Here is a 13,755-nt window from a genome sequence, read left to right on the forward strand (position 1 = left end):
CAAACTGAATTACATTGCAAGTCTTACACACACACACACACACACACACACACTCACACACACACACAGCTGGTGAAAAATCCCGTGATTTCCCTTTTCCAGGCAAGTGACGCCTGAGATTTTGACTCTGCTGGTCAGGAAGCACCCTCCATTTATCCTGCGCAGATGAGGTCATTCCTTCCAAAGCTCTGACCCCCAGCCCCGAGAACTGCTTTGTTGCTAAACTACCTCAGTTGCCTGCTGCAGGTGTCAACTCCTGTTAGCCCAGAATCAGTGTTTGTCCCAAAGAATCCCAAACCATTTTTCCTCAGTATGAGGACACTTTGGAGGAACACAGAAACGATGGCTCCGTGGTTAAAGTGACAGTCTGAGTTTGAATGGCAGACTAAACATGGTGCGAGGAGAAAATGGATTCCCAGAAGTCGTCTGTCCTCTGACCGCCACATGCACACTGTGGCATGCACTGGCTTCCACCTAACCCAATAAATAAATAGATAAAAAATTTAATTAAAAAAATTAAAGGCCTGGAGAGATGAGTCAGCAGTGCAGGGCACATGTGACATGTGGCCTTATAGAAGGCGTGAGTTTGGTTCCTAGCACTTACATGGTGGCTCACGACCGTCTCTAACTTCGGTTCCTTTGGATCCCCATCCAGTGCCCTCTTTGGACCTCTGTGGGCACCAGGCATGCATGTGGTGCACAGCCATACATGTAGGCAAAACACCCATACACATAAAACAAACTTGAAAAATTTAAAAAATAACAATAAACTAAAGCTTGGAGCCCTTCCCCATTCCCACATGGCAAGTGTTAGCAATCAACTGTCTCCAGGCAATAACAATGAGGAACCTCACACACTGCCAGGCCAATCCTTACACACCACACGGCCTCCTGAACAACCTTAACAGCAGGAGTCTTCCCCCCCTTTTGCTAGCCCAAGCAAACCTCAGATTTTATATAAATATATTTGAATATGACCTTGAACTCGTGATCCTCCGAGACCTGAGTGCCAGAACTACAGACATGCACCAGCTCACCAGATTTATGAAGTGTTCTGGATGGAACCTCCAGCTTCAGGCTTGCTAGGCAAGCCCTCCCTGCACTGACCCACAACCCCAGCCTAGGATTTCCCTTTCACATCCTGACGGTTTGTTTTGAGCCCTCACAGAGATAAAGCTTTTCCGGATGTGTAAACGGGGCTTAGTGCTGCAGATCTGTAATCCCAGCACTAAGGAAGCAGAAGCAAGACTGCCGCAATTTTGAGACCACTGTGCCCTACTTAGTGGGTTCTGGGCCAGTCAGTAAAGTCTTGTCTCAGAAAAACAGAAACCAAAGGATAGAGGAAGGGCAGTGGGAGAGGGGAGAAGAACAAGAACAAAGTATAATGGCAAAAGTATAGGTATGAAAATGTAACAAAACACGTTACTTTGTAGGCTAACTTTCAAAACTTTGTAAGAGGTTGACAAGATGGCTGGAGGGGCCAAAGACCTTGCTGTAAAGCGCAGTGAACTGAGTTTGAGCCCCCAGGGCCCACTAAGTAGGAAAGAACTGATTCCTACAAATTTTCCTCTGACCGCCCCCACACTCACACACACACACACTCACACACACACACGCACGTGCACACACACATACACACACCCCAAATGTTATAGAAACAAAACCAAAAATTGATAAGAAGCCAGAAGAAAAGTTCCTGTATGTTGGAAATAACAGAGACCAGACTAGCTATCTACCCCTTTAAAATATAAACTGTAGAAGTCCCCACAGCTCCTCTCGCAGCCCAACACTCCTCTCTTGGCACGTTTAACTCTGTCAAGTCCAAAGTTCAAGATTATTTCAAAGTTCCATGATGTTTAAACTTCAGCGCCCCTCACCTGTCTGGCTGCTTCCCTGGCCCTAGTTAATGAATACCACCACTTTAAACCGTCTTCTGGAGGTGGTTTGGGTGTGCATGCATGCTCTTTTTGCATGCAGAGGCCAGAAGTTCATCACAGGTGTCTTCTGTTGCTGTTCACCTTGTTTTTTGGACACAGTTTCTCTCTGAACCTAGAGCTTTCTATTCTGGCTGGACGGGCTGGACAGAGAGCCCCTGGGTATTATCTGTCTGTGCTCCCCCCCCCCCCCGCAACCGTGCACTTACACCTGGTACAAGGATCAGAACCCAGGTCCCCATGGCCTCACGCTTGTGTGGCAAGTGTTTGACCCACTGAGCCATCTCCCCAGCAACCCTCATCCCCTTTTCTCCTTTGGAGACATGGCCTCATTTGTCCCAGGGTAGCCTAGAAATCAATGTGTAACCGAAGGTGGCATCTGACTCCTGTTCCTCTTGGTGCTGCTATTGCAGCAGACATGCACCGCAGCAGGCATGCACCGCAGCAGACATGCACCGTAGCAGGCATGCACCCATCGCTTCACTGCATTTATGCAGGTGCTGGGGGTTGAACCAGGGCTTTGAGCACACTAGGCAAACACTCCACCAATGCAGCTACATCCTCAGCTCTGAGCAGCTCTCCTGTGAGTTCCAAGCATGGCAACACTTGAAGTAACCTGAAATTGGGCATCGCCCTTTATTAGCTCCATTTTCGCTGTTGTTAATTATTGAGATGGGGGTCTCCCGTGTCCCAGGCTAGACTCAAACTTTCCATGTAGGTGAGGCTCACTCTGAACACCCAATCCTTCTGTCTCTACTTCCTCACAGCTCTTATACAAAAAGAATTGGTAGGGCTGGGTGTGGTGGCACATGCCTTTGATATCAGCACTTGGAAAGCAGAGGCAAAGCAGAGGCAGGCAGATCTCTGTGAGTTCGAGGCCAGCCTGGTCTACAGACTGAGTTCCAGGACAGCCAGAGCTACACAGAGAAACCCTGTCTCAAAAATAAACAACAAAAAAAGAAAAAAAAAAACAAAAGAATTTGGTAGAGGTATTGTACATTGTTGAATGAGTTGTAATGCTCAAAGACTTTTTCAGTTTTTGAGACAGAGTCTTGACATGTAGCCCAGGCTGATCTTGAACTCATGATTCTCTAGTCTCTACATTCAACAAGCAGCACCATACCCATCCAGTTATTTTTTAAAAACATTTATCCGCTTGTTTAGTGTATGCATGTGTGTGTATACACACACACACACACACACACACACAGAGAGACACACGTAACATTGAAAACATGGAGTTCAGAAGTGACTTGCAAGAGTTGATTCTTGGGGCTACAAAGATGACCCCAGAGTTAAGAGCAATTGTTGCTCTTACAGAGGACATGGATTCAGTCCCCAGCACAAACATAGTAGCTCAAAACCATCCTTAACTACAATTTCAGGGATCTTCCTTTTCTGTATGTGCCTATGGTGCACACACATACATGCAGACAAAGCACTCCCACACATAAAAATAAAAAATAAAACAAAAAGGACTTGGTTCTCTCCTTCTACCATGTGGGTCCCAAGGATTAAACTCAGGTCCTCAGGTGTGCTGTCAGGTACCTCTACTGGCTAGGCTATCTCAGTGGCTCCTTGTGTTTGCTTGGGACAAGGTCTCATGTAGCCCTACCCAGCTGCCCTCAAACACCCAATTCTCCTTCTTCAGCCTCCCAGGTGCTAGATTATAAGCTATGAGCTACCACACCCAGCAAAAAGTACACATCTAACAGGAAAAAAAGTCGAGAGAAGGAAATGGAGGTATCAGTGTCACGCAGACAGCTGGTGATGTGGCTCAGTAACAGGTCAAATGCTCAGCAGACACACTGCTGAGTCCTAGTGTCGGCACAACCAACACCAGAACAAACGAAACAAAACAATCCTGAAAGCATCTCAGAGAGATCCACAAGGAATGTTTATAATAAACGCTGCTTTTCTAGACAGCATGATAAATCGGTTATTACAAGTGCTTGCTGCTCTTGGCCAGGACCAGAAGTTGGTTCCCTGCACCCACATCTGGTACAGTTCACAACTGCCTGAAACTCTAGCTCCAGGGGATCCCAAGGTCTCTTCTGACCTCCTCAGGTATCTGCAAACACGGGACTATATACACACATATAACACAAAAGTAAAATCTTAATTAAAAAATCATTTATGGGACTAGAGAAATGGCAGGGTGGTTAAAAGCAGTGTCTTTGGGGGCTGGAGAGATGGCTCAGCGGTTGAGAGCATTGCCTGCTCTTCCAAAGGTCCTTAGTTCAATTCCCTGCAACCACATGGTGGCTCACAACCATTTGTGATGAGGCCTGGTGCCCTCTTCTGGCCTGCAGGCATACACACAGACAGAATATTGTATACATAATAAATAAATATATAAAAAAAAGCAGTGTCTTCCAGAGGACCCAGGTTCAATTCCTAGCGCCCATATGGCAGTTCAGAACTGTCTGTAACTCCAGTTCCCGGGGAACTGATGCCCTCTTCTGGCTTCCTTGGGCACTGCATGTACATGGTACACAGATGTTCGTGTAGTCAAAACACCCATATATACAAAATAAAAATAAGTACATCTTTTACTAGTTCCAGGACAGGCGCTACAGAAAAAACCCTATCTCAAAAAAAAAAAAAAAAACAAATAAATAAGTACAACTTTTAAAAATTGCAATTGGTGGTACTTTTCCAACTTATTAAAACTTCAAGAAGCGTGTGACATCGCCTCACTGCTGTTCTGCTCACAGCAAACCTTTTGGAACACAACACATCAAAAGTAGTCACAGAAACTTCTAGAATTGGAGAAGACTTTTAAACCAGCAATGGAAGAGCCTCGAAGGGAAGCAGGAGCAGAGAAGGGGATGAGACAACTACACACGCTTTTCTGAGACAGAGATCTCTGAGTTTGAGGCCAGTCTTGTCTAAAGAGCAAGTTCCAGGACAGCCAGGACTGCACAGAGAAACCCTGTCAAAAAAAGAGAAAAGGATGGAAGGTAGGAAGGGGAAAGAAAGAAAGAAAGAGAGAGAGAGGGAGGGAGGGAGGGAGGAAGGAAGGAAGGAAGGAAGGAAGGGAGCTGAGCAAGTGAGTGGTTGGCTGGTGGCAGGGGCTTTATTGGTCCTGCTGAGCACCACAAGGACAGAATCCCTAAGAGGTGGGAGAGGCGTCAACAAACATAAATGGCTTAGACTGGTGTGTGACCCAGGTCCACAAGGTGCTAAAACAAGTGAAAACAGATGAAAAGAAAACAAGCGGAACAGGGAGCCTCTCTCTGTCACTAGGAGGCAAATGTGGGTAGATTTGCATTGAACTGGAGTCTGTGGGGGACAAATTGTCAGAGAACCAAATGTGAGGCTGGTAGATCTTGGGAAGGCCTTAGAACCTAACTGGCAGTTTACCATAGGTGTGAAAAAAAACAAAACACAGGTCCAGTTGATTTCTACCGTATGATGGGGGAAGGAGGTCCCCAGCCACTTCCCTAATGGAGTGCTCTGAGCAACCGCGCATGAGGATGCCCTCGCTGTAACTGAAGATTGTGTGAAATTGTGGATTTATTGGTCTTCTAATGCTAAAACGTCTTCGGGCTTGGGCGGATGCTGGAAGCAGGTGTGCCCAGTTCCTAGCGGACTCCGGAGTGTAAGAGGCAATTAAACATCAGTTGGCAGATAGAGACCGACTATAATATAATGCAGGTTAAAGGGATTAAACTTAAGCTAGGAATGGGCAGTACTCCTGAGGGCACTAGGTACATTTCTTCAGGGGGTCATGTTGAGATTGTCCAGACAGAAGCCCCCTCAACAGCCAGATGTGGCCAACGGGGAGACACTGGCTCTGACTGCAACACGTGTAGCCCTAAAGAATACAGGGTTAGTCTAAGGAAACAAATGCTAGTCAACCTTTGGTCCTAGGCCAAACTAAACATCTCCAATTGGCCCCTCCAAGCTTATCAGAGGCCCAGGTAATGAAAACGTTGTAGAACTCAAACATAAATAACACCACAAAGAACTAAATAAGTTCGTATCCCCACCTATGCTGTGTAAAATCTTATCATGCTGTATTAGCCCTCGCCAACCATTTCCTTTTTAAAAAACAGTTTTTGAGACAGGATCTCACTATCTGCTTCCCTCTGCCTCCTGAGTGCGAGACATGAGCCACCTTGCTTTGGTTTATCAAGACAGGGGTTCTCTGTGTAGCTCTGGCTGTCCTGGAATTTGCTTTGTAGACCAGGCTGACCTCTAACTCAGGAATCCACCTGCCTCTGCGTCCCAAAGTGCTGGGAGATTAAAGGCGTGCACCACCACAACCCAGCTCAGTATATATATATATATATATATATATATATATATATATTTTTTTTTTTTTTTTTTTTCAAAGAAAGATTATGAGGCTGGAGAGATGTTCTTGCAGAGGACCCACCTGGGTTTGGTTTCCAGTACCCAGATGGCAGCTCACAACCATCTGTAAGGGGATCTAACACCCTCTTCTAATCACCACGAGCACGTATACCTATCTGTGCACCACGTGCATGCCCATTTCCTGCAGCAGCCAGGAAAGGTCACTGAATCTCCTGTTACTGGAGTTACTGATGGCTATGCGCTATCACGTGGGTGCTGGGAACCAAACCCAGGTTCTCTGCAAGCGCAGGAGGCTCTCTTAACCACTGAGCCATCTCTTCAGTTCATCGTATCTTCTTAGTTTCTAAGTTCTATGATCACTTGCTCGGAACAGACACGAAAGATTTTCGGGCTTCACCAAGGTTATCGCCACAGTTGCACTTTTCCCTAGGGGATGGCAGTTCAGGACTTCATATTGTTGTTGCTAAAGGGGTCCATTATATATGGATAACATAGTCTACTCCTTAAGTGTTTTACAGGCTTAGAGACCCATTTGAGAGACATGTGAGCACACTTACAGGAATACAGATTGGGACTGGAGAGGTGGCTTAGTGATTAAGAGCACTGGCTGCTCTTCCAGAGGATCCCGGCACGCATTTTTCAGCCCAGAACTTTCTTCTTCTCTTTCTTTTTTTTTCCCCACAAGACAGGGTTTCTCTGTGAAACAGTCCTGGCTGACCTAGAACTCACCCTGTAGAGCAGGATGGCTTCAAACTCACAGAGATCCTCCTGCCTCTACCTCTCGAGCGCTGGGATTAAAAGGGTGTGCCACACCTCCTGGTTGCTAACCACCAATCTTGAAGACTTGAGCTTGATTCCCCAGGCCCCACATGGTGGAAGGAGAGAACCGGTTCCCACAAATTTTCCTATGATCTTTTATTCATAAGCCATGGCACAGGTTCAAGATTGCATGTGCGTGTGCACATGAGTGTGTGCGTGCACACACACACTAAAGTATAAAAAGAAGGTTTGGTGACCTGTCAAAGGCACCAAGACCTGCTGACCCACTGTTTCTTCCTTCCACTGGGGTCAGCATAGAGATGGGCATCCCGTACCCGATAGCTCCCTCAGCCTTCCCTCCTCAGTCACAGTCACTTGCTGACAAGAGCCTGCCCAGGTTGAGGGTGTCATTCTTCTGCGGAGGCAGCATCTTTTATTCTCCACTTCTCTTTTTCAAACCGGCACTGTGTAGCCCAGGCTGGCCTCCAACTCCTACATATTTGAGGATGACCTTGAACTCTGGATCCTCTTCCCTCTGCCTCAGGACTGGGATTACAAGCAAGTACCACCATGTTGGTTTATGCAGTGGTAGGGATCAAGCCCGGAGCTTTTCGGGTGCCTGGGTAAGCAGTCAGCAAACTGAGCCACATTCCCAGCCCTAAGCTCATACTTTACATTCACTATTAAAAGGGACTGGTTAAGCCGGGCAATGGTGGTGCATGCCTTCAATCCCAGCACTCAGAAGGTAGAGGCTAGCCTGGTCTACAGAGCGAGTTCCCGGACGGACTTTGACGCTACAGAAAAGCCCTGTCTCGGGGGAGAAAAAGGGGGGGGGCTGGTTAACCTGGCAAGCCTTTATCCTAGCACTTGGAAGGCAGAGGCGGGCGGATCTCTGTGAGTTCAAAGCCAGCCTGGTCTACAGAGTGAGATCCAGGACAGCCAGGACTACACAGAGAAACCCTGTCTCGGAAAACAAACAAACAAATACATAAATAAAATAAAAAAAAGAAGCAGGGGTGGAGCAGTTCAGCCCCTTACTACTTCAGGGGTGTGTCTCCACCTTGCCTTCAACCTTGTCAAGAAAAGGGACCTGGAATGCTGTTGGGATGTCAGAGAACCCAACCAGTTGGAACCTAGTGGAGAAGGAGAAAGGGGTAAGGTAGAGCTTGCTGGGGTGAGGAGGGGGCATGGAGAAGAAGAGGAGGGAAGCTGAAGGACGGGGAGACAGAGTTTAAAGTCGGTGGGGGGGAGTGGAAAGGTGGAGCTATGGGAGGGTGGTGGAGAGTTAGTGGGAGGCTCATTGTCCCGGTAGGGGGAAGTCTTTTGTTTCCTCTCTTCCCTTGGCAGCCTGACAGGATATGAGGCCAAGCCCCCCAACCTTCTATGCCAGTATCTCCAGCCCCAACCATTAGACAGCTCTTTCCCTTGTCATTGTGTTCCCGCTGGGAAAGGGGGCGGGGGCAGGGGCAGGCAGGAGACTAGCTCTAGTTGGGACTAAAAACTATCAGTGGTTAGTGCCCAGGTTACCAGAGTTCTAGTTAGACCCAAAGAACCAGAGCAGGCTAGGTCACTTGGCAGGGTAAGATCTGTGTTGGGGAGGAGCAGGAAGCCAGGCCCCGGGTGGGGCCACCACAGAGGGTAGCAGGTCGGGCCAGGGGGAGGTAGCCTGTGTCCCAGAGGAGATGACGCAGGGCTTCAGGCGTCTCCCAGCCCCCACTATTCATGCCTGGGGGCCAAACAGCACACCTGAACCCAAAGATTGCCCCCACCCCCTCCATTCCCTAAGGTTGACATCACCCCACCAAGGCAGCTTGCAAGTTCAGGTGTCCCCAGTCCCTTTTAGTCCATTTCCCTTGATGCGTTCTCTCCTCCCCAAGACCTGGAAGGATCCCTGGAGGAACCCTGGAATGTCATCTCTCCTGGACCTTTTTTTTTTTTTTTTTTTTTTTTTTTTTTGCTCCATCAGCTGTCCTGCAGGAAGGGCGCCCTGCTCAGCTTCGCCTCCCTTCCCGAGCCTTTTGTTTGCTGGGTTTTCAGGAAATTGAAGGGGTGGTGGCCAAGGGCTCATCTGCTCGAGGGACCTGACATGGTCGTGGTGGGGGGGGGGGGGAGGGACAGAATCACCAGACTCTGGGGAGCTCACGGTGGGAGGGAGGGAGGATGGGGGTATCGCCAGGAAATTACTATTTGAGGTCTCGTTCGGAGTTCCCTGGTTGATTGGACTTCCTGATCCGCAGAGGAAAGAACAGATTATGTGTGTGTATGGGAAGGAGAGACTGGGATGACACCGAGGTCACTCAATAAATTGGCAAGGGGTTGACACAAAGGGCTTGGGGGAAAAAAGTTATTTAACGCCACAAGTTCATCCTTCTGCCTTGGATCCTGGGGTCCTCAAGAAGTGGGGAGGTCGCAGGTAGGTCAGATCATGCTGTCTCTGGGGTTTAGGTATTTTGCTTTTTTTTTCCTTCCTTCTCTTAAAAACTGGGAGGAGGTCCAGTGCATAGACCCAGAGTTCCCGCCTTCCCAGCATGCAACTGCAGAAACGACGTCGGTGTGGACGCTCTGGCGCATCAGCGTCCTCTCGTTGATTGCCCTCTTTCTGAAGCCATCCCGGGCGCCGCCACAGTTTCTTCCCTGTGGGCGTGGCCTGTGCAGTCACGTGACGAGCAAGCCCGTGGCATGCGCTGCTTACTGTGGACTGGGGGAGTCAGAAGCTTTCTACAGCTGCAGTCTAAAGGCATACCTGTCCTTGAACTTGAGGTCCATCGGCCTCTGCCGTGTCAGTGCTAAGATGAGCCACCGTGCCCAGTTTGAGGATGGTGGGGGTGTCTTAATTCTGAAAGGGGAAGAAAGAGACTAAGTAACTAGATTAACCCTGTTGGACAAAGCATTTTCTTTTTAAAGTGTTCTTTTCATCCAAAGCTACAGAGAAACCCTGTCTCAAACAACCAAAAAGAAAAAAAAATAGTTTTTTTTTAGAGTTATGTGTTTATGTAGTGTATGAGGATTTTGCCTGCCTGTATGTATGTGCACCATGTGCATGCATGTTGCCCAAAGAGGTCAGAAGGCATCGGGTCCCCTGAAACTGGAGTTAGAGATGGATTTGAGCCATCATGTGGGTGCTGGGAACCGAGCAGCCCTGGGTCCTCAGCAAAAGCAACAAGTATCCTTAATTGCCGAGCTATTTCTCCCACCCTAGACAAAACATTTCTCAACTCAGCAGCGTGCCTATATGTGAACTGGAGCAGAATTTGGCCCAGAGGCAGCAAAGCAGACAGAAGCAGGGCGAGACCAGTTGCTGTTCCAACTCATCATCATCGTCAACTTATGGGATCTAGAGTCACCAAAGAGATAAACAATCCCTGGGGAAGTTCGTGAGGGCTTTGGTGGGGAGACACACCCGCACTGTAGCCTGGCAAACCCTACTGGGGTCTAAATGAAAGGGAGCGAGCAGAGCTCAGAAGCGCAGCATTCATCGCGCTCTGCTTCCTGACTGTGGATGCCACACCACGTGACCCAGCAGGCTCTTTGCTCCAGCTGCCTCTCCACTGCAAGCCAAAGCAAACTCTTCCTTCTTGGGTTGCCTTTGCTACAGTAATGTGAAAAGAAACCGAATATAGAGGCCAAGACTTCTCATCCAGTTCTAGCCCTCTTCAGGACATTTGCTAGCCTAAGAGAAGCATGTTTGTTACAAAGGCAGCCCTTATCATACATAACCCACGGGAAGTGTTATCTCCAGCAAAACCCCTGGGAGACTCATCAGATTGCCCAGCTGTGGACTTCCGCTGTAGACTGATTGTGAAGTCAATTACAGTGAAGATAAACCAGATGTGATGCTGTACTCCTTTAATCCCAGCACTCAGGAGGCTGAGGCAGGTGGATCTCTAAGAGTTCAAGGACAGCCTGGTCTACAGAGTGAGTCTAGGCCAGCCAAGGGCTATCTAGTGAGATCCTATCTTAAGAAAAGATTGTGAAGCTAAATGGTGAAGGCTCTTCTTCCCCCTTCTGCCCCGCGCTACAGTCTTGCCCGCAAGAACGACGCGGGGCACTTAGGATACTTCTGCAGTAAAGCTTTAATGCCCCTTGGGAGAGCGAGCATCAGCCAACATGGCGGAGACCCAGAATGAGGGGAACCCAGCCCTTATAAAGGAAACAGTCCTCGCTTCTGACGTGTCACTCTTGGATTGGTCCGCTGCCCATTATCCCAGATGATGCCTCGGGAGTAGGCAGGGACGCAGCGGTAGAGAGTTAACAAGCACATGGGCTGGGATTAAAGGCGTGTGCTACACCACCTTGAACTCACAGAGATCTGCCTGTCTCTGCTTCCCAGGCATTGGGACCAAAGGCGTATACTACCACGCCTTGAGGTCACAGAGGTCAATCTGCCTCTGCCGCCCAGGCATCAGGACTAAAGGCGTGTACCGCCACACCTTGGGGTCACAGAGGTCAATCTCTACCTTTGTTCCTTGAAGCAATGGAGAATGTGGTTGCGGCCCTCCACACCCTTCCCCCCTCCTTCTGATGCTTTGAAAGAGGATCTAGTGTAGATGAGGCTGGCCTCAAATCTAGTGTAGATGCCTCAAACTCACTATGTAGACAGAGATGACCTTGTCCTCTCACCCCTCCTGTCCAGGGAGAGGGGCTCGTTATGAAAGGATCCTGATTCTGCCCTGATGGGCTGTCTAACATTGGAGCTGATTCTGGGTGGCTTACTGAAGACATTTCTTGGGATAATTGTGGGACGTGGGACATACAGTCTGAAGTGAAGCATAGAGGTCCAGGCTGAGCATACACCTTAGTGCTGGAATACATGCGGCATTCATACCTCTGAGTGCAGGCAGGGGGTCAGGAGTTCAAGACCAGCTTGGGCTTCATGACCCAGTCTCAAAAACAAACAAAACCACACTTAAAATATGAACAAGAGCATTTGGGTGTGGTGTCTTGTGCCCACATTTCATCCCAGCACTCGGGAGGCAGAGGCAGACAGAGCTCTGGATTCAAGGCCAGCCTGGTCTACAAAGCGTGTTCCAGGGCAGCCAGAGCTACACAGACAAACCCTGTCTTGAAACAAAACAAAAGACAAAAATTATAACCAAGAAAGAATAAGACAGACATGATGGTGAAAGACCTATAATCCTAGCACTTTGGAAATGGAGGCAGGAAGGTCAGGAATTCAAGGTTCTCCTCAGCTCTGCAGCCAGCCAAGGTCACTTAGGAGCCTGTCTGTCTTGACCACACAAACAGGGAGGGGGTGTGTCTAGAGCACAATTTCTTATTATTTCTTATTTTTTATTTTATTTTTTTACTGGAGTACATGTGCAGACTGGAGCCACATCCTAGCTTTTAGAAATTACACAAAATCTCCAAAAATTATGACTGAAACATGGGTAGCAGAGATGACTCCGGAAATGCCAAATTTCTCCCTGGCAGAGCCACCCTGTGTGAGTGTGTCCATGCATGTGGGAAGCCAGAGGTCAATGCTAGGGGTTTCTCATTCACTTTCCCTTTTCAAGATAGGTCTCTTCAGGAGGATCTCTGTGAGTTAGAGGCCAGCCAGCGTCATCTACAGAATGAGTTCCAGGACAGGCTCCAAAAGCTACAGAGAAACCCTGTCTCGAAAAACCAAAAACCAAACCAAACCAAAAAACCCAACAAAAAAAACAAAAAGTAAAAAACAAACAAACAAAAAACCCACAATAGCAGCAGTAGCAGCAATCACAGAATGGTTATGTCTATTTAACAATAGGTGGAAATCAATGTATGCATTGGCCTAGAGTATGTTAAGGTGTATGTGTGGTTGAGTGCTATAGCTCTCTCTGTGCCTAAGCAGGGTGTGTTTAATGGGGGCGGCGGTGCTCTTTTAGGAAAATAAACTATCAGCATCGGGATGTGTTCCTTACCTGGAATCCCAACACAGGAGAGGTGGAGGTAGGGAGATCAGAAGCATAAAGTCCTCATTAGCAACGTAGCAACGTAGCCAATTGAGAGGACTAGCCCGGTCCACATAAGGGCTCCCTTCCCCACGCCCACTAAAAGAGAGAGAGAGAGAGAGAGAGAGAGAGAGAGAGAGAGAGAGAGAGAGAGAATACACGATTAACTCATCTCTTAACTGCTCTTTTAGGAGGGAAGTTTTAGTTAAGTCCCGTTTTATAGAGGAGGAAACGCCGTTAGTGAAACCTGAAAGGGCTGAGGAAGAGACACCAATTTGAGAGTTGGGTGTCACAGTTTTACGATCTTCGCAGACATGCACAAAAGCAGGCAGGGCAGCTTATCCACTAGGACCTGCGCCTGGATGGGGGCTCACGGCTCCCTCCGGTGGCCGAAAAGAAGAACGCAGCCCGCGAGCTGAAACTGGTAGAGGAGAGGGTCTTCTCCGGGTCTGAAAGGGACAAGGCTGGAACCCCGAGGGCATTCTAGATCTCTGGAGAGACTGGACTGGCACGACTCCGGAAGGCGCCGACCGACGTCGCTCGCAGTTCCCCGCCGCACACCTGAGTCAGGTACCGCGGTTCCGCCCACTCCAGGCCACTTTTCCGCAGTCGCCACTCGGAGCTCGGAGTGGAGTCGGATCCGCACCTCGGGCATCCGTTAGCACCGTGGTAACGGGGGACTCTGGGGACCGTCACCCACTACCATGCAGATGACACCGGGATGCACGTGGAACAGTTTGGCTGGCACAAGCAGCTTGTGAGAGTGCAGGCGGGGCTTGTGCACGGGCCACGCCTTTGGGGCGGGGCTT

This window comes from Myodes glareolus, chromosome 2, assembly GCF_982192425.1.
Source record: "Myodes glareolus chromosome 2, mMyoGla1.1, whole genome shotgun sequence".
In the NCBI taxonomy this organism is placed as follows: domain Eukaryota; kingdom Metazoa; phylum Chordata; class Mammalia; order Rodentia; family Cricetidae; genus Myodes; species Myodes glareolus.